This window comes from Equus quagga, chromosome 2, assembly GCF_021613505.1.
Source record: "Equus quagga isolate Etosha38 chromosome 2, UCLA_HA_Equagga_1.0, whole genome shotgun sequence".
In the NCBI taxonomy this organism is placed as follows: Eukaryota; Metazoa; Chordata; class Mammalia; order Perissodactyla; family Equidae; genus Equus; species Equus quagga.
The window spans coordinates 95,736,951-95,755,524 of NC_060268.1; positions in this window are offsets into that span (position 1 = coordinate 95,736,951).

The following is an 18,574-nucleotide window of genomic DNA, read 5'->3' on the forward strand; positions in this document are numbered from 1 at the left end:
ATGCAGCAGGGGGAGGTCTGTACCGATGCAGCAGGGGGAGGTCTGTATTATTACGTGATGTGGAAATCTGTACTGATATAGTAGGAAGTGGGGAGCCACTGCATGTTTGTGAGCAGGGCAGGGGTAGGACGAGTAAGGAAGGCTCATCTGGGAGGAAGTTCAAGGTAAGTTAAAGGCAGAGGTCACTTCTGAGTCCGTAATCACACTGGTGAGGGCCTCCAAAGGCTTGAACTTAGGGAGAGTTGAGTTGCCTCTCTGATTGAAGGGCTTTAGCCGATAAGTTATTTTTTTCCTACTCTCCCTTCAACAAAGGCATAAATACTAGAAACACTGTTTTTTTAAATTATTAAATTCATTCAACATCTCTTGATAGCATCTGGAGGTTTTTAAAAGGAAAATAGCTGCTTTATTATTTTTTTCAAAGATTGGCCCTGAGCTACCATCTGTTGCCAAGATTGTTTTTTGTTTTTCCTCTTTCTTCTCCCTAAAACTCCCTAGTACATAGTTGTATATTCCAGCTGTAGGTCCTTCTAGTTCTGTTATGTGGGACGCCGCCCCAGCATGGCCTGATGAGCGGTGCCATGTCCTGGGCCACTGAAGCAGAGTGCACGAACTTAACCACTCTGCCACAGGGCTGGCCCCCATCTGCTTTATTTTTAAGAATAACCATTTAGAACCATTTACAGATTTGATTATATTTCAATATAAATTCAGTTATCATGGAAATCTGGCATGAGGAGAGCCTGACTAAATTACTGGGTTTGATTCCCAAGAGTAGACCATTGTTCAAAATAAGACAACAGGCCCGAAGTGGAGCTGCTTGTGCCAAGCCCCGCATCTCCGAATCGAGACCTAACGTAATTATGGTTGCAGCCCTCCCAGAAATGGAATCCTAAATCAATCAGCCAGAAATCTCCTATACAGCACTGGTTGTGTGATCTGATGCGCTCCTGCCATGCCCTAAAGGAAAGCAATCTTTCCATAACCAACCCATTTTTTTTGCCTAGTATGACCCCTGTTTTTGCCCCCTTCTGCCTATAAAGCTCTTTCATTTTCCCCAGCCCCTCAGAGCTCATTTCTATCTGCTACATCAGATGCTCCCCAATTCAAATTGTTTTCTTGCTGAAATAAACTCCTAAAAATTTCAACGTGCCTCAGTTTATCTCTTAACACTATGTCGTAAGGAAGGCAATTGGTTAACATATAAAGGACTCGTACAAGCTAAAGAGAAAACTACACATATCCTGTTGGAGAAATAAGGCAAAGGCCCAAAGTGGCAGTTAGGAAAGAAGTAGCTTCAGAATCCAGTAGGCATTTCAGAGCACATTCAAATGCAGACACGTGGTGGCAGCCCGTCCTCCTCCGCCTAGACAGCAGGACCGAACCACAGGGCATCAGAGCCCACGGGGACCTAAGCTGACCCAGCCTCACCAGGTCGTTTCACAGGTGAGGAAAGAGGGCTGGCCGGGGGAAGGGGCACACCCAGCCCCGGACGGAGGGCAGCCAGGCTCGGCCCGCGACCGTGACCACCAGGGTGTGGGCTGACTGACCTCGCCATCTGCTAATCCCTTCGCGGGGACCTGGGTTACAGGCTGACACACATGTTGGCATCTCCGGGGAGAGACACCTGGTTTCTCTCAGCAGATTTTTGCAGTTTCCTGAAGTGACCACAAGGTGTCCGTGTCAAAAATGCTACCACATCCAGCCCCGCGGTCGCCCAACTGTCTAGCTTCATTTCAAAATACGGGGGAGTTTCCCGTTTTCAAAATGTGCATTTTAAGAGGGAAAAGGCATAAAAGCGCAGTGGTCAGCGCGAGCTCATTTCTCTCCTTGTAAAAGGAACGGTGTGTCAGGCCACGTAAAAGCTGCTTCAAACAGGACTCAGGGGGCTGTGCCAAGGAGGGGCCCGGCTGAGAGCACGGCCTCCCAGGGACTCTTGACGGACACCCCGTAGCAAGTCTACAGTGCTCCCTGGGAAACTGGACTCTGAACCCCAGCCCGGGGACGCTGGGCTCCCAATCAGCCCTAAGTGACGGCAGCGTGATGTCCCAGGGGCCGATCCAAAGCCCTCAGCTGCTCCCCAGCCTCGTCCCACCCTCCTCCTGGCACGCCTCGTGTTCGCTGCTGGGTCCCCACGTCCCCTCAGGGTTGTTTGGAGGATGGTTACCAGCCGGCTCTAGGCTTGGACAACTCAGGGCCACACCTGTCACTTCCTCGCTGGGTGACCTTGACAGTCTCTGTGCCACTTTGAGCCCCACCCATTCCCAGGTTCAAAAAGGCTGAGACATGACCCGTCTCCTGGGCTTGCCCTGCAGATCGAGGCCGCATGTGCTGAGCATCCAACATCTGTTCTGCACCACGTCAGCAACAGTTACTGTCACGACAACCTGGGCGGCTCGTATGTCTCCGCTCTCTTGTGGTCCGCCTGGCATTGCTACATTCTAATCTTTAATATGCATTTTAATTAACATGCAACAATTTAATTAATTTGCAATGATTTAACTAGCTTGCAATTAAATTTAATTAAGATGCAATAATTATAATATGTTTTAGTATTTAGTCGTGTGTGTTCCACATGACTGTGAGCTCTTCAAATGCAGATGCTGCACGTGCACACGTATAATTTTAATCTCTGTATCCTCAATGTTCATACTGCTAAACGTTAGCTCTTTCTTCTCTCTCATTTTACAGGTAAACAAATTAAGCCCACAGAGGTAAAGCAGCTTGCCCAGCGTTGCACAGGAATTAGCACTCCTGCTGCCACGGCGCTCGTTTCTCTGAGTCGTAGTTGTTGCTTCTCTGTCTACCATGTGTGACTACAAGCTCCCTGAGGGCAGGAAAACTTATTCCGAGTTGTGTCCCCAGTGTTAGGACATCATCATCATTGGCGCTGACATTGTGGAGCACCGACTAGGAGCCAGCTCTGTTCTGAGCGCTGTTCCTGTGTTAATTGATTGAACCCTCACATGCAGCCTGAGAGACAGGTGGCATCATTGTCTGAACTTGACAGGAGGGAGACTGAGACATGGAAAGGTCAGCTTACCTGATGCTGTACAACCAGGAAGCGGGGCGCCAGGCCGTCCGGTCCAGGGCCAGGGTGCCTACCCACTCTGTGGGCTGCTGTCAGGAGGAAAGCCTTCGATGCCTGTTTGCTGGGCTGAATTACACCAGTAAGACTGGAGCTTGAGCGACACCACAGCGCGTTCAGGGGAACGACCCCAGGGATGCGTGCAAGTCCTCCATTGACTGGCTTTAAATACGCCGTCCAGGGGGACAGGAGATGCCGGTAGGTGCTGAGGCTCCTCCTGTCTTCCAGCTTCTGCAGCCGGATGGCGTCCCAGTCGCCCCCATGATTGAAGGACCGGGAGGGAGGGTGCCAGCAGAGTCTCTCAGCTCAGGAACCGTCCAGTCTGGGGCAGCTGGGAGCAGTGGTGGTGTGTGGGGAGGACTGGGAGCTGCCACGAGCCCCTGTGGGACCATGGGCAGCTCCTCTGGGCAGGAGGCAGTGCTTGGTCCTCACGAGCTGCCTCGGCACTCTGGAAACTCAGTCGCCTCGCTGCCTCCTGCCAGCCTAGGTGGAAGGCGTATGGGGCTCATCCCGGGTACCACCTCTGCCACTGAGTGGAGGTCTCTGGGGCCCTGTGTGAGCAAGACTGGGGACGGGTCCCATATCAGCAGAGAGAACATTAGAGATGCCTCCACGTGGCCAGGAGGGGCCGTGGGCCATGTTGTAGCCAGCCAGACCCCAGGTCTCCCCTTTCTGATGGACCCAAATTCCTGCAGCCTTTTCAGGCCTCCTGGGGCCACCGGGCAGCCTGGCAGTGGGGCTGTGGGTTCCGTCCGGGAAGCTGGTGCAACAGGCTGATACACCCAGGCCTCCACCCTGGAATACGGGCACCGTGTGCTCCACGCCCTAACTCGCCATGTGCAAGCCACTCACGAACACCCTCCCTGCCTCCTCCCCAGAGGGAGCAGGAGATGCTGGCTCCTATGGCTGTCCCCAGCTGCTGGGCAACGGGCCCCTCCCTTCCTCCCTCCCTCAGCGTCTCTGTGCTGTGTTATTGTTGGCCGACGTGAACAAGGTTGAACATCTGCCAGACATCTGCTCATGTCTCCTGAATGTGCTCCCAGCCGACGGGCAGGAAGCAGCACCACCCTTGGAGCGAAGTGCCAGGGCCTGCGGGCTGCCGTGCCGGGATGCTGCCTGGCTTGCTCGGGGGCTGGTGGGATACCCCGGGCTAAGACGCTGTCTCCTATGGGGTTGGGAGACCTCCTGGTTCTACATCCTTCTCCTTCACCAGAAGGGACAGTGACATTCAATATACAGACGTGCGGGTTAGGGACACTCAACAGAAGGGAGGCCTGGTGGAGATGGAAAGAGAAGGTCCCATCCTCTCCCCCCGACACCCCAGGCCCTGGGGTGTCAAACAGGGCAGGAAGTGGCCTCTACTGCTGGGATGGACGTGGAAGGAGCGCCTTCCGGGTCCCCAGGAAACAGACCTTGAGACGAGGCTGTGAGTGCAAGTGGTTGATTTGACATGAGTCCGTTAGAGATGGTGTGAAACAGAGAAGCGGGGAAAGTCAACCAGAGGTGCCTTACCAAATGGGTGACTTTGGGGGCCGCTGGGACTCATCCTGCAGAGGCAGCCGAAAGACACGATGAGCCTCAGTTCCCTCACCTGAGGATGTCTCTTGCCCCCACCCCACCCATCTGAGATTGCAACTCCCCTCCATCCAGTTTGGTCCTTCCTACCAATCTGAAGAACGTAGCTCATTCATTCATTCAACAAGTATTTGTGGCGTGTCTACTGTGTGCCAGACACTGTCTTAGTCATTGGACAGGCAGCAGTGAGCAAGGCAATCCAGACCCCTGTGTGTGTGGGGCTTACACTCTAGTAAGAACTAGTTACTAGAACTAATTACTTTCCTTTCCTTTGTGCAAACACTGACATGTCAGTATTTCCCAAAGTGTTTTTTTTCTTATGATAGACATGTCACTAGTTATTACATGGAAAAAAAGTGCTTCTGTGGTCGCACACGTTTAGGAAGTGCTGGCTTCCCAATAGTGGAAGAGGTTTCTTTATGGGCTGGGTTTATCTCAGAGCCGTTAAGAGGCCAAAGTGCACTGTGTGTTTCCTAGAGAAGGAATGGACGGAGCTGCCCAAGCTTCTCTGACCACAGAATTGGTTTGCGTTATTATTGCACCTGGAAGCTTGTAAGCACGTACGTCTTGTAGGACTGCTGTTCCTCCTGCCCTTCCAGTTCCTGCCCACCCAAAGACTCACTTTCAAGGTTCAGCCCAACTTGCATCCTCCAGGGTGCATCCGTTGACCTCCCCAGGCAGAGGTAGGTGCTTTGTTCTCAACGCTCCTGCCGTGCCCTCTGCCCCGCAAATGATGAACCCTAGAGTGACCCTCGTTCTCCCCGTCCGTAGCCCCTGCAGGGACCCAGCGAGGAGGCATCACGGGGTGCTCACTCCAGGATCCCTAGCAAGCAGCTCAGTCCTGGCAATTAGCTCATGCTCAGTGTGTGTTTGCTAAGCGACTGAGTGGTTAGGTCCCAGCCTGGCCCAGGAGGGAGCTCTGGGATGTGCTGACCGAGCAGGCCTCTTGCACAAGGACCTCAGAGACTCCTATTGAAGCTGCCATTTAGGGTCAGATCCGCTCCCCGCCTCCTTGCAGTGTTGATGGATCGTAATTGGGGGCAAGAGGGAGCACAAAGCCTGGACCCGTAGACCTGAGCCTGCGACAGCAGGACTTGCGAACGGCGGCTTTGCCTCTCGCTTTGTTTCGAACGGGCCACTGAGAGAAGCTAGGAGGTGATCTGGAGAACCGCGGCTCAGATGGACTTCTCTCCAGGGAGTCAGACATCCAGGCAGCAGGCTCTCTGGTACTGGCTTCCATTTTCCCTCGGCGCCGTGTGTGTTTGCAACGCTCGTGCCACCTTTTGCTTTTCAGAACGCTGAGCTGTCTTCCATTCACGTCCTCTTTGCCACCTCACCGTCACCAAGTCTTCCTCAACCCCCCAGACTTTCTGCTCCTCATCCTATAGTTTTCCGAGGAGGTTAATTTTCAAGGAAAAACCTTTGGCTAGAAGGGTGTTGACTTGAGGCGGGGGGTCCGTGACCACGACTGCTATTGCTGGCCCTTTGCAGGAAGCAGGGCGGCCCAATGCAGATGCTCACAGTGAAGGATGATGGGAACTCTACTAATTGATCCACATTTTTGGAAAATAGGGGCGAAACGGCTGCTTCAGTCCAATGGCTCCATTTTGAGGTGTGTTCATCTCCTCATTTATTCATTCATTGCTCCCCCGATTGTGGCCCAGGTATTGGGGGTGCAAGCAACAGTTAGATACCGCTTGGCTGGCACGTTCCTGTGAAAGATTTCCTACAGCCGTCATCAAACGCACCAACAGCACGCGTGAAGCGAGCTCTTGCTCCGCAGCGCCCCCCACCCACCCGGACTCCTCCGGCACCCTGCTCCACGCCCTTCTGGCCACGGACTGCGTGGCTTGTCCTGCTGTGATGCATGCCCGCCTTTAATCTTGGTTCTATCCACAAGGATTCCCATGCTTCCTGCCTTCTTGCCCCTCACCAGGGGTCTCCCCGGACCCACAGGTGACATGTGGTACTTGAGGCTGAAGAGTTCACGATATTGTGAAGTAGATAAAGAAATGAATGCGGCAGGACTGGAATGTTTCCTCACACTCAGTTCGGGTGTGCGAAACAGAGGACTCTTATACACTGCAGCTACTACGATTTCTTTACAAACCCCAACCTCCCGTAAAGGGGTGACGGGGAGGGGGCTGACGGGGCCTCAGCCAACCCTGGAATCTTATGCCAATGCAGTAATTCAAACAGTCCCTTTGGGTGAAATTTTGATGTCTTGAGTTTGTCCCCATCGTCTTTCCCTACCCCAAGCTGGCAGTTAGGGTGCACAGAGGGCTTCCTAGGTGTGCCTGGCAGTGGGGGCGAAGGTGGGTCCATCCTCCGTCCTGTCGGGTCCTCCTTGAGCTCTGCCCTGGGGCTCCTGGACCACCCTGCTCCCTGGACCTCACGTTCACTGTGAGGTGACGTCCCTCTGGGCCGTACAGGTTGTGCCCTCCCAACAGGTGTCCCCGAGAGGCGAGTCTAGCTTGAACCTGGCGAGAGCATTTTCCTCAACTTCCCTAAGACATCAGGGTCAATAGTCACCCCCCCTGCGCTTCTCCTTCCAGTCTTTCCTCCTGCCCCTTGTCCTTGGGGACCGGAGCGCGGGCTCCAATGGCTCTATTTCTTTTATGTCACAGCCTCTCCCTCCAGAGCAGCATCTTAGTTCACAGTCTCTCTCAGAGACCAGAGGGATTTTCTCTACGTTCTGAAACAAACTAAGAAATTCTGCATCCAGACCTGCTTCCTGATAAGCCCAGGAGGAACAGAGGTGAAAAACCAACTGGGAAATCCCCTTCTTGCAACACGTCTAGCTGACAGGACGTTGCAACTGGAGATCCAGAAGTCGAGAGCTGAGGGACCTGCTTTGTTTCCTTCCTGGTCTCCTCGCTTGCTGTTCCTCCTGCCTCCAGGCAGGCAGGTGGAGGCCTCCGGCTATCTAGGGAAAAATGAAGACCAATGCAAGAGGGGAAAGCACACTAGCCTATTTTAAAATATTACTACCACACCTACATGCTAATATTACATAAATGGGCATGTGGGAGAATGGAGGAGGGAGGGAATCCAAGATGCTTTCATAATTACGAAGATTTCTCCCAGCAAAGGCCGACCTGCAGGAGCAAGGGCCTACACACCAGTGCAGGACCGTCAAAACGGTCCTTGAAAGGCCCCCACGGAGAATGTGGATCCCAAAGGATAAAGGCAGCTGATCTGTTGAGACCCATACCCCGCAAGCAACTGAATTGCCTGCTGATTTAAGTACTGCAGTTTTCTTCTGATTACAGAGTGGAAGATTGATTCATCGTGGAAAATTGTGGAAAACAAAATAAGTATTGCTAATTTTCAATGTGTTTCCTTCACGTATTCTACATGCCGTCAAGGGCTGCCAGGCTCATATCAGACTTCAAGGGGGGAAGCAAGTGATGTGTTGTGTCAAACCTCTGAAGGTTGGGGTTGATTTGAGACTGTAATACGACCGAGCTTATTCTGAATCAGTTAGAAATTGATAGTAGAAGCGAGAGGCAGCCGTAACAGAACCTCAAATACACGGCGTTGACGTATTGGTTAGGCAACGCCAGCGAGGACACTGAATCAGACGACAACGCCAGCTCGTTACACAGTGGTGAATATTTATAAGACGAATCACCTGAAATAACTTGGAAGGCACATCTGGTTCCTAATGGACTTGTAGCTCCAGGGCAAGAGGCTGGAAAGCAGACTGTGCTCTTGAGTGCTGGCCGTGTTTAACAAGGTGCTACAAGGAAGAGATGAGCACGGACAAGCGTTGACTGGTTTCCAAGAGTAATACAAGGGAGTGGAGCAAAGGCCGGCATGGAAGTTGGAAAAATTAAGTGCCTCTCGATGATACAGTCAGAAATGGGACTAAGAAAGACTTTGAGTGGCCAAAGGCAAATATCCGATTAAGGGTGTGGCACCCAGTTGGAATCAGGGCAAAACTCAAATGGAAGGTGTGGCTCTGACACCTGTTGTTAAAATTCCCTCTGGTTGTAACGTCTCATAGCAAATAGCATCAGACAAGGCTGGCGGCTTCACACCTATGGCTGCAGCTTTCCCCAAGGTATCCACTCTCATATGGAGTGAAGGAGGCTTGGGGGCATGGAGTGAAGAAATAAAGCAGATCTGGGGCCCTAGTCTTGAAAGAACAGCGGGTGTGGTTCTTGGAAGATGAAACTGACTACTGAGTTTGAAGCATACTGCCAAAAAAAAAAAAGAAACTAAAAATAAAAAAAAGATTCTGGCCTTAAAAAGCTTGTGATTATTTGAGCCCTTTAACCCTATATCCACCCTGAGACTCCAACCATCAGGAGGCAGGAAACTGGCCGAGAAGGCTGTGCAGCCCCAAGGAGGACACACTTCCCAGAGTCCACATCAGGTGTGGCCAAGGGGGCCAGAGAAAAGGAAGACCTTCCAGAATGTGTCCTGGAGAACAGTGCCCTCCTGAGAGCAGAAGAAAGGACGAATCAGGAACACGCCCACCCTCAAGTCGGAGATCTTCAACGGCGTTCACAGAAGATCTGTTTTCTGACAGGATTCCAGAATCTCTATGGACCGATGACTACTGGGTGCTCCCACTTTCCTCCTCTTTGAATGGCAGTGTCATGGCTGTTGTCTTGTTCCTACAGCACGACTGGATACTAGGAGTGTGGAGGACAGCTGACCTGACCTTTTTGATCAGCATGTGGCAAACTCCTGCCCGCTGGCCGAACCCAGCCTACTGCTGGTTTTTGTCAGTGAAGCCTGACTGGAACACAGCCATGCCCACTCGCTGACAGATGGCCAGTGGCTGCTTTGGGCTCCAACGGAGAGTCGAGTAGTTGCAACAGAGACCCCAGGGCCCACGAGCCTAATATGTTTACTCTCTGGGCTTTTCAGAAAAAGTTTGCCAACCTTGGCCCTAGAAAGGTAGTCTCTGGACCAAGAGGAGCCACGTGTGGCACTGGGTGTCTGCTGGAGATGCTGGTCTTTTGGGTGGGGGGGCTGAGGCTGGACGGGACTATGCGTCACCTCCCCGGAGTGGGATGTTTTCTTTCTGGGGGAAGGAAGGAGAAGAGGGATATTGGTGCAGACTATAGCTGAGGTGTTGAATGTTCGCTCAGTGTCCATGAGCTGTTCCTCGCTGCCTTGCAGCTGGGCGTGGGCAGAGGACAAACTCTAGCGATAGGTCGTGAGTGAGACCGACACCTGTCACTCTGGCCTGAGGCATCGACAAGCCCCGTGCACATGGCCACTCTCTCCTTCCCTGTGGTGGAGACACAAGAAGGAGGCAGCCTGGATCCCCGGATCGCCTCTCGGAAGTTGCTGCCTTGGAGACTGGCCTGACTTTCAACAGACTTTGTGTTAATGAGAAATAAACTTCTGTTGGAGTTAAAACAATGAGATCTGAGGATTAACTTTGATATTGCAGCTGGAACTGTATGTTACATCCTCCCGTCTTAGTTATTTTATGACTGGAAGCTTGTACCTTTTGACCCCTTTCATCCATTCGTCCCCTCTAACCCCCACCTCTGGCAACACCACCAATCTGTTCTCTGTATCTAGGAGCTTGGTTTTTTTTAGATTCTACATATGAGTGAGATAATAAGGTATTTGTCTTTCTCTGTCTGACTTATTTCACTCTGCATAATGCCCTCAAGGTCCATCCACGTTGTTGCAAATGGCAAGAGTTCATTCTTTTTTATGGCTGAATAATATTCCATTGTGTATGTGTATATATACACACTACATTTTCTTTATCCATTTATCCATCAATGGACACTTACATTGTTTCCATATCTTGGCTGTTGTAAGTAATGCTGCAGTGACGTGGGGCTGCATATGTCTTTTCGAGTTGGTCTTTTTGTTTTCTTCAGATAAATACCCAGAAGTACAATTGCTGGATCGTATGATAGTTCTATTTTTTATTTTTTCAGGAACCTCCATACTATTTCCCACAGTGGATGCACCATTTACATTCACGCTAACAGTACACAAGGATTCCCTTTTCTCCACATCCTCACCAACACTTGTTATTTCTTGTCTTTTTGATCATAGCCGTTCTAAGAGGTGTGAGGTGATGTCTCCTTGTGGTTTTGATTTGCATTTTCCTGATGATAAGTGATGTCAGGCACCTTTTCATGTACTGAAACTGCCATTCTGACCAATACAATATACATCACACCTATGTAATCATTTAAAGTTGAGTTTACACTTGTATACAATAGATATTCAGTTACGCAATTTTAAATTTGTATTATTAATGGCTTTCCACACAATGTTAAATCATCCTTGAAAACACGACTTTTAATCACTTCCTAATATTTCACTGTATTGTTTCACTGATAATGCACGATGCTTGGGAAGGTGGGGTGAGAAAGACAAGTGCATTCATTGTGTATAAAAGGCAACAGTGTGATTTTCCTGAAATGCAATTTACCAACATGTTAATCCCCTGTGACACCCGTAATTTTATTTCTGGAAACTTGTCCTCAGGACATAATAAGAGACGTAGACAAAAACTGATGGGCAAAGATTTTTGTTTCAGCTTTCGAATATCAAAATCAGAAATATTCTAAACGTCCAACAGCAATTCAACAGGTACACAAACGCCAGTGCCTCTCCCGGCCTCGCCTGTTTGTTGGTGCTCGTTCAGCATCAGATGCTTGCAGCTTGAGACAGAATGTGGGTCTGATCTAACAACCGACAGATCAGAGGTCAGCTTTCTCCCTGTACCTATTCGCTCCCTGCTGCCTGCCTCGGATTATGCATGGGGCTCGCCAAGCCCTGTCTCCTTTTCATTTCCCTGGCAACTCATGACTTCTGGCTGCAAAGACTCTTCAGATGGCCTCTTGGACATCAAACGGTGACAGCACAACATTTGGTTACATAAAGTGCCAATGAGTCATGAACACGTGGGTTATATTTCCGTTACAACACACAGGGATTCCGATTCATGGGAAATGGACTGTGGGCTGCACATATCAGCACTAAGTTTGTGAATTGGGTTGGATCTCTGACCGGATCCTCAGTTTAGTTGTGTCCATCTGCTCTTCCCCTCAAGTCCCCTCCTTTGCACCCTAGAAGTGACAGCTGTTGAACTCCAGGGGCTGCTAAAGGCTAGTCTTTCCTCCAAGAAAGATGGGAGGACAAATGAATTTGCCAAAGCTTCCTGGAGTTTATTTATTTTGTCCCAAAGCCAGCGAAGTCTAAACAGAACACAAATGGATCCGCCCTTCCCCTTGGCTCCTGTGTTGGAATTTTCTTAATTTTTATCTCTTTCTTCACTCTCTTCTCTGCCTTGATGTTGACATCACTTCCATTGTTGTCCCTTGACTGCTGGAATTTCCTAAGGTTTCATCCTTAGCCCGTTGTTCTTATTGCATTTTGTGGGTTATTTTCAATCTGAACCCTTGACTTGGACTACTTTGTATACACTGATGATGCTCAGATTGCTACCCCCAGCCCCGATGTCTCTCTCGACCTCAGCCCCTGCACCCACATGCCCACCGGGCGTCTCTGCTCTGTGTAGCCCACAGACGTTCCAAACTCACTCTATCTGAACTGGCCTCCTCCTCTTCCTCCTCATTCAGCCACTTTCTCTGCATTCAGTGTTCTAGTCACTGGAAGCACCAATCCTTCAATCACCATTGCCACCGTTTAATTAGTGCAGAAAACTTTGAGCTTTTAATGCATGCCAGGCACAGAGTTAGCTAAGGGGACACAAAGACGATTAAGGCCTAGTTCTTGCCCTCCATGTCCTCACAGCCTAGTGACAGGTGGACATATAAATGAATAATTATAGGACCCTGAAGAGCACAGCGTTAGGGATATGCAGAAGATCTTACACGGGGGCACGAATCACATTGCTGATGGGGGCATAGAAAGAGGGTTCTAGAAGGGTGCCGGCTGAGCTGAGAGTTTGAGGCAGGCGAGCGCTTAGCAGTGGCTGCAGGCTGCACAGGGCCAGGCAATGGGGGGTCACAGCCCTTGTTCGTAGGTTTGGATTTCGTTGAATAGTTCACGTGGAGTCTCAGAGGAGGGTCAGCCAGAAAGTATAAAGTTCCCATTTCTGTGGCTGTGGGAGAGCGTGAATCTGAGGAGAGGAAGGCAGAGGAAGGCAGGGAAGTTGGGAGACTGTGGGGTTATCCTGGCTGCACGGCGGAGAGCCCACCAGGAAGACGGCACAGAGACAGTGCGTCTGAGAGCCGTTGAGGACGTGTGCCCGCAGGACTTGAACTGAAAGTGGAGATGAGGAAAAGAAGGAGTCGGTGCTGGCTTGTAGATGTCAGGTTGGAAATGGGGAACAGAGGACGGGTACTAGCAGAGCCACCCAGGGGGTCTCGGAAACGTTCTGCATGTTGGACCACGGCTCCTGCACGTGTCCTGCTTCACGTCCCTGTCCCACGGCCCACGATGACAGTTCCTCTGCTCAGACATGCTCAGCGTCCTCACTCCCCTGCCCTTCAGAGTCAACTCATCAGAAAGTTGTTCTTTCTGGTTTAGAACAGAAATTCACAGCATGAAGAAACGAGGCCCCCACAGAGGGCATCTGGGCTCTGAGTCTGTGGCGGCTGTTCCCGGGGTGGTCTCAGGCCGGCTTGGCCATCCAATGGCATGACTGGGGCCGCAGCATCATCTCTGGGCCCTGTGTGCCTGTTGGTGAGTGGGGAGCTTCGCCTGGGCAAGGGGATGGCCAACACCCCGGAGGCAAGGCCAGTGACCCCAGGGTGTGGGCTCAGGCTTTTCAGAGACCGGCTGGGAGGAGCAGGGCAGGTGGAAATCAGACAGCGGCGGGCACAGCAGGGTGTCGACGGGAGGCCACATACGGGCAGGGCGGCTCAGGTGCGGGGCCTCACTAGCCCTTCCCTCGGTTCCTCAGCAGCTGCAAGGGGATCCTCGCGAAGAGCAAGGGCAGCAGTAGGCTAAGGCGTTGGGGGCAGAGGGTGCGTGGGCAGAGACGAGGCAGCGGAAGGAAGAGGAACCGTGCACCACGTCCCCAGAGGAGCGGGTGTCGTGCCCACCGCAGAGCCCGTGGGGGCTGGTGCCGGGGAGGCGGCAGGCCTGAGAGCCTCACTGGTGATTCTGTTGGCTCTGCAGCCAGCATCAGAGGAGCGGGGGTGCAGCCTCGGGGGAGGGAGGATGCTGTGGGGCTCGGCTCAGCCTCAGATCCAGTCTGTGCTCTCGCCATCAGGTGCCTGTCTCTCTTTCGCTGAGCTCACTGTGCACCCGGAAGTCAGTCCAACCCCACACCCCCCCGCCCCATGCTGTGGCCTTAGCTCCCCCATGTCCTCCCACTCTGTCCTTTGGATGCAGGGCTGGGGGCTGTTCTTTGCGGCGTGGCTCTCGGGCCTCCCTGGAGAACTGAGTTCTGGCCTTTGGCGCCAACTCTCTGTCTTTCCAACTGCCTTGGAGAGGAGACCTGGCCTGGCCGGGTGGACTCTTGGCCTCTTTCGAGTTGGCATCTGCCTGAGCACATCCAGTTCCCCCTGGAGAGGGGTTCAGACGGGGTCCTTCATCTCCCTGGCTGGGCCTTCCGTGTCAGCCTCCCTCCTGGCCCCTCCTCCCCCGGGGGTCCCTGAGTACTGGGGAGTACTGAGTACTGAGTCCACTGAGGACTCTCCCCTGGAGGACCCAACAGACTTGAGGTAGGAAGGGCAGAGCTCGCTCGGCTTTCCCATGATGGGCTCACTGCCTATCCAGCTCCTCAAGGGAAAACAAAGACGGGACACCCCAGGGCTTACCATGGGGCTGATTCTAGTCCCCAAGTCATTCCTGTGACCCCCAAACTCTGGGTCCCCTGTTGCTTCCTGCACCCCTGCCTGGGCTGGGACTGGAGTCACTGCCCTTTCTGTTCCCTGTGCTATGACAGACGGCCTGGCAGAAACCCCGCGGTCCATCAGCCAGCCGGAGAGCTTTTATACCTTTTATACCAGAATAAAGCTTTTATACCTTTGGATATGCAGAAAATAGTTCATGACAAATTAAAAATACAAGATGAGATATTTGTGGGTGTGGTTCCAAAAGAACGAAATGCGGGGAGGTTGGTGAAGCCAGTACTGCCCTCTCCGTGACTTGCTGGGGTGTCTCTGAGTGGGGAGCCCTGTGGACAGAGGACACTGACCGTCATCTCTGGGCCTCTCTTTCTATCTTCGTGCAGCAGACGGTCACCAGGGTGGTTGGAAGGAGGCAGAGGAGTGGTCGGCAGCGTGGCCGTTAGGGCTCTCACATTGCTGGTCCTTGGTCCTTTTCCCCTCCAGGCCATGAGTGGCTGCTGACAACTTGCTGGTCCCTCCCCTGCCTTCCTGTCTAGCCCGGAGGAGACAACCAGCTTGGAGGGAGGCAATGGAGGCGCTCCTCAACGTGATGGAGACGATGCCTGTGTTAACTGAGAGACGGGATGAATGTGAACTAGCTGGTACGCTGCCTCGCGCAGAGTCAGACCCAGGAAGTGGTGTACCCACATCACCACTGTCGTCGCCACCACCACCCTCATCATTGCTGTTCATTACAAATACTCGTGTATAGTGTCTCTGTCTCCCACTGTCTGGGCTCAGTCTGGGCGATCACACCGTCGTCCGGGAGTCATTCAGGGCAGCTGGCGGCTGGTGTCTTGAATTGAAGAGTCTGAGTAGGCAGGCTTCACCCCCACAGAGAGAGAAGACAAGCTGTCGTCCAGGCAGTGAAGCTGGAGGCCCCGATGCCTGGGGGCACTGGGTCCAGTCCATCAGTGGTCAGTCTTGAGTTGGGAAGAGGTTGGAGGGGAAGAGCAAGGCTGGGACCACTGGGGCAGAGATCCTGAGCAGGGGGTGGCAGTAGGAGAAGGGCTGGGGCCCGAGCCGCCTCATGAGTGCTGGCACCACTGCCATGTCCCCATCCTGCCAAGAGGCAGCCTGGGTAAGACCCGTGAGGACAGAAAGGGAGTCACTGGAGGGCGGGCACATGAGTTGCCTTGCTGGTGAGCTGGGACCCCCACGGCGTGGTGCCTGGTCAGTGCAGGTGCCCGGAAAGTCCTTGCTGCCTTGAACTGACCCACTGATGCCACTATTATTGGGAGTTTCTTCCCTGTGGCCTGTGCCTGCTTCCAGGTTGCTCCTGGGGACTCGTACGTCGTCAACTTAGTGTTCGTGGAATTTTGTGTGTTGGCCATAGGGAAATAACGATGAATATTTCCATCTGTGTGTATATATATGTGGATGTGTGTACATACACAATGTAAAACGCACACACACAATGCAGAACTTTTGTAATAAAATAACAAAAGGGGGCCAGCTCGGTGGCGCAGTGGTTAAGTGTGCACGTTCCGCCTCGGCAGCCCAGGGTTCGCCGGTTCGGATCCCAGGTGCGGACATGGTACCACTTGGCAAGCCATGCTGTGGTAGGCATCCCACATATAAGGTAGAGGAAGATGGGCATGGATGTTAGCTCAGGGCCAGTCTTCCTCAGCAAAAAGAGGAGGATCAGCAGCAGTTAGCTCAGGGCTAATCTTCCTCAAAAACAAAGAAACAAAAAACAACAAAAGGCCTCCAGAATAAAGCTTTTATACCTTTGGATATGCAGAAAATAGTTCATGACAAATTAAAAATACAAGATGAGATATTTGTGGGTGTGGTTCCAAAAGAACGAAATGTGGGGAGGTTGGTGAAGCCAGTACTGCCCGTCTCCGTGACTTGCTGGGGTGTCTCTGCGTGGGGAGCCCTGTGGACAGAGGACACTGACCGTCATCTCTGGGCCTCTCTTTCTATCTTCGTGCAGCAGACGGTCACCAGGGTGGTTGGAAGGAGGCAGAGGAGTGGTCGGCAGCGTGGCCGTTAGGGCTCTCACATTGCTGGTCCTTGGTCCTTTTCCCCTCCAGGCCTCAGTGTCCCCACGTGTGTGATGAGACAGGGGTTTTCCAGACATGCGCAGCAGAGCTCGAGGGGTTGTGGAGGAGTCTAATGGGGAGGCTGGGGGCCGGGGCTACAGACTTCAACCAGCTTCTCCCTTATCTGTTATACCTGTGGATGTTCCGTGTGACGTGTTTGATAAAATGGATCTGGGCCCCCTGGAAGTTTGCAAACTGCGTGAGTTTGCCCATCCCTAAGCCCACAGCTCTGGCTTTCATGGTTCCACGGCTGTGCTCCCCAAGGCTCGGAGCCGGCACCATCTGGGGACACGTGGGATCCTTTTCACTGATGCAGGTGTCCATTTAGTTCTTTTTTTGGTTTGTTGTTTTCAAGATTGGCCCTGAGCTAACAGCTGTTGCTGGTCATTTATTTTTCCTTTTTCTTCTTCTTCTCCCCAAAGCCCCCCAGTACATAGTTGTATTCTAGTTGTGGGTCCTTCTAGTTGTGCTTTGTGGGATGCCGCCTCAACATGGCCTGACGAGCGGTGTCATGTCTGTGCCCAGGGTCCGAACCGGCGGAACCCTGGGCCTCCGAAGCAGAGCGTGTGAACTCAACCACTCGGCCATGGGGCCTGCCCCGGTTTAGTTCTTAATTGTGAAACCGTAATAGCCTCTTTTCTGGTCTTTACATAAAAATACCAGGTGTCTCACGTCCATCATGTCTCAGTTCTGTGACCCCAGGCAAGTCGGTCAACCTCTCTGAGCCTCCATTCCCACGTCTGTAAAGTGTGGAAACAAGGACTGGAGGACGACTTGAGGGGTAGAGTGGATCTTTCTAACCTGCGGAGAACGGGTATCAACCACCATCGCAGTCAGGTGGTTAGCAGTGAAGCGGGCTGCGTGGTGTCCAGCACTGGGCCAGGCGACCTGATAGAATGTCAGGACTTCCTGGATCTGGGATCATCAAATCTGCCAGGTTAGAGAAGCAGCCTGCGCTCTTGTCCTTCTTCAAATGTTGTAAGATGCTCAATTTATCCTTAAAGTAAATGTTCAAAAATCATAAAGCATTTTTTATGCCATAAGTTGGCATAATGGGCTTTCTCTGGAATCTTCTGAGTGCACAAGCGCGTTTTGACGGCAGTGAACATTTAGAAATGAAAGGGTCAGTTGAATAACAAAATTGATTTTCAGGTCTGTTTGCCACCCACGTGGATGGAGACATTTGGGTTAATGATTACACGTTAGATGGAAAAACAGTTCACTGGCTTTCACGGAGCCAACCCGGGCTCCCTCGGGGTCACGGTCATGCAGGCTGTCATATGTCACTGCATGCATCTGTGAGAACGTGTGGGAAGTGGCCAGGGTTCCAGCGACAATGCTGACCTCATCTGGCGACAGATCAGGCCGCTTGCTGCACAGGCCCCGAGGGGGAATGAAGAAGAGAAGTCCTGAAGGTTTGTGACCTTGGGAGGATGCTGGCAGGCGATGGCTCGGTTCTTTCTTAAGTGTCAGATGTGATTGGATAATATCAGCAGGAAACTCCGAGGCCCAAATGAGGGGAAATGGGAGGAAGTGGATGGTGGGAACCGGCCCCAGGGGACACCCCGAATCCGTTGTGTAACAGGGCGTGGTGGAGCTGGACTCGGGCCGGGCCGTCCACCCAGGGGAAGGGGCCTGTGCTGGAACCCGCTGGGGCAGGAGCTTGTGGTTTGGCCGAAGGGAGCAGGGGCAGGCTGCACAGTCTGGTCTCCAAGCTAGAGGTCGCTGAATTAGGTGGAATATACAGTCAAGGGAAGCGTTTAGGGCCGGTTCCAGGTCCAGCAGGGCGTGGACAGGCCAGTCAACAGAAGCAGGAGGCTGGCTTGGCAGAGCAGGCCAGCACATGGGAACTGGGAGGACGGAGGGCTTACTCCAGACACGGCTGATCCTGCACCTACAGCCTCCTGGGCTCACCAGCCGAGATCTCGGGGCCTCCAGCATCCTGGCTCCTGGTCAGAATTGTCTCAGGCTCGTGCAGGGCCCACTTTACAACTGGCGGTGTCTGTGTCTAGATCCCTGAGGGGCTGGGGACACGAGGACTAGGCGAGGAAGGGGACCCAATCCTC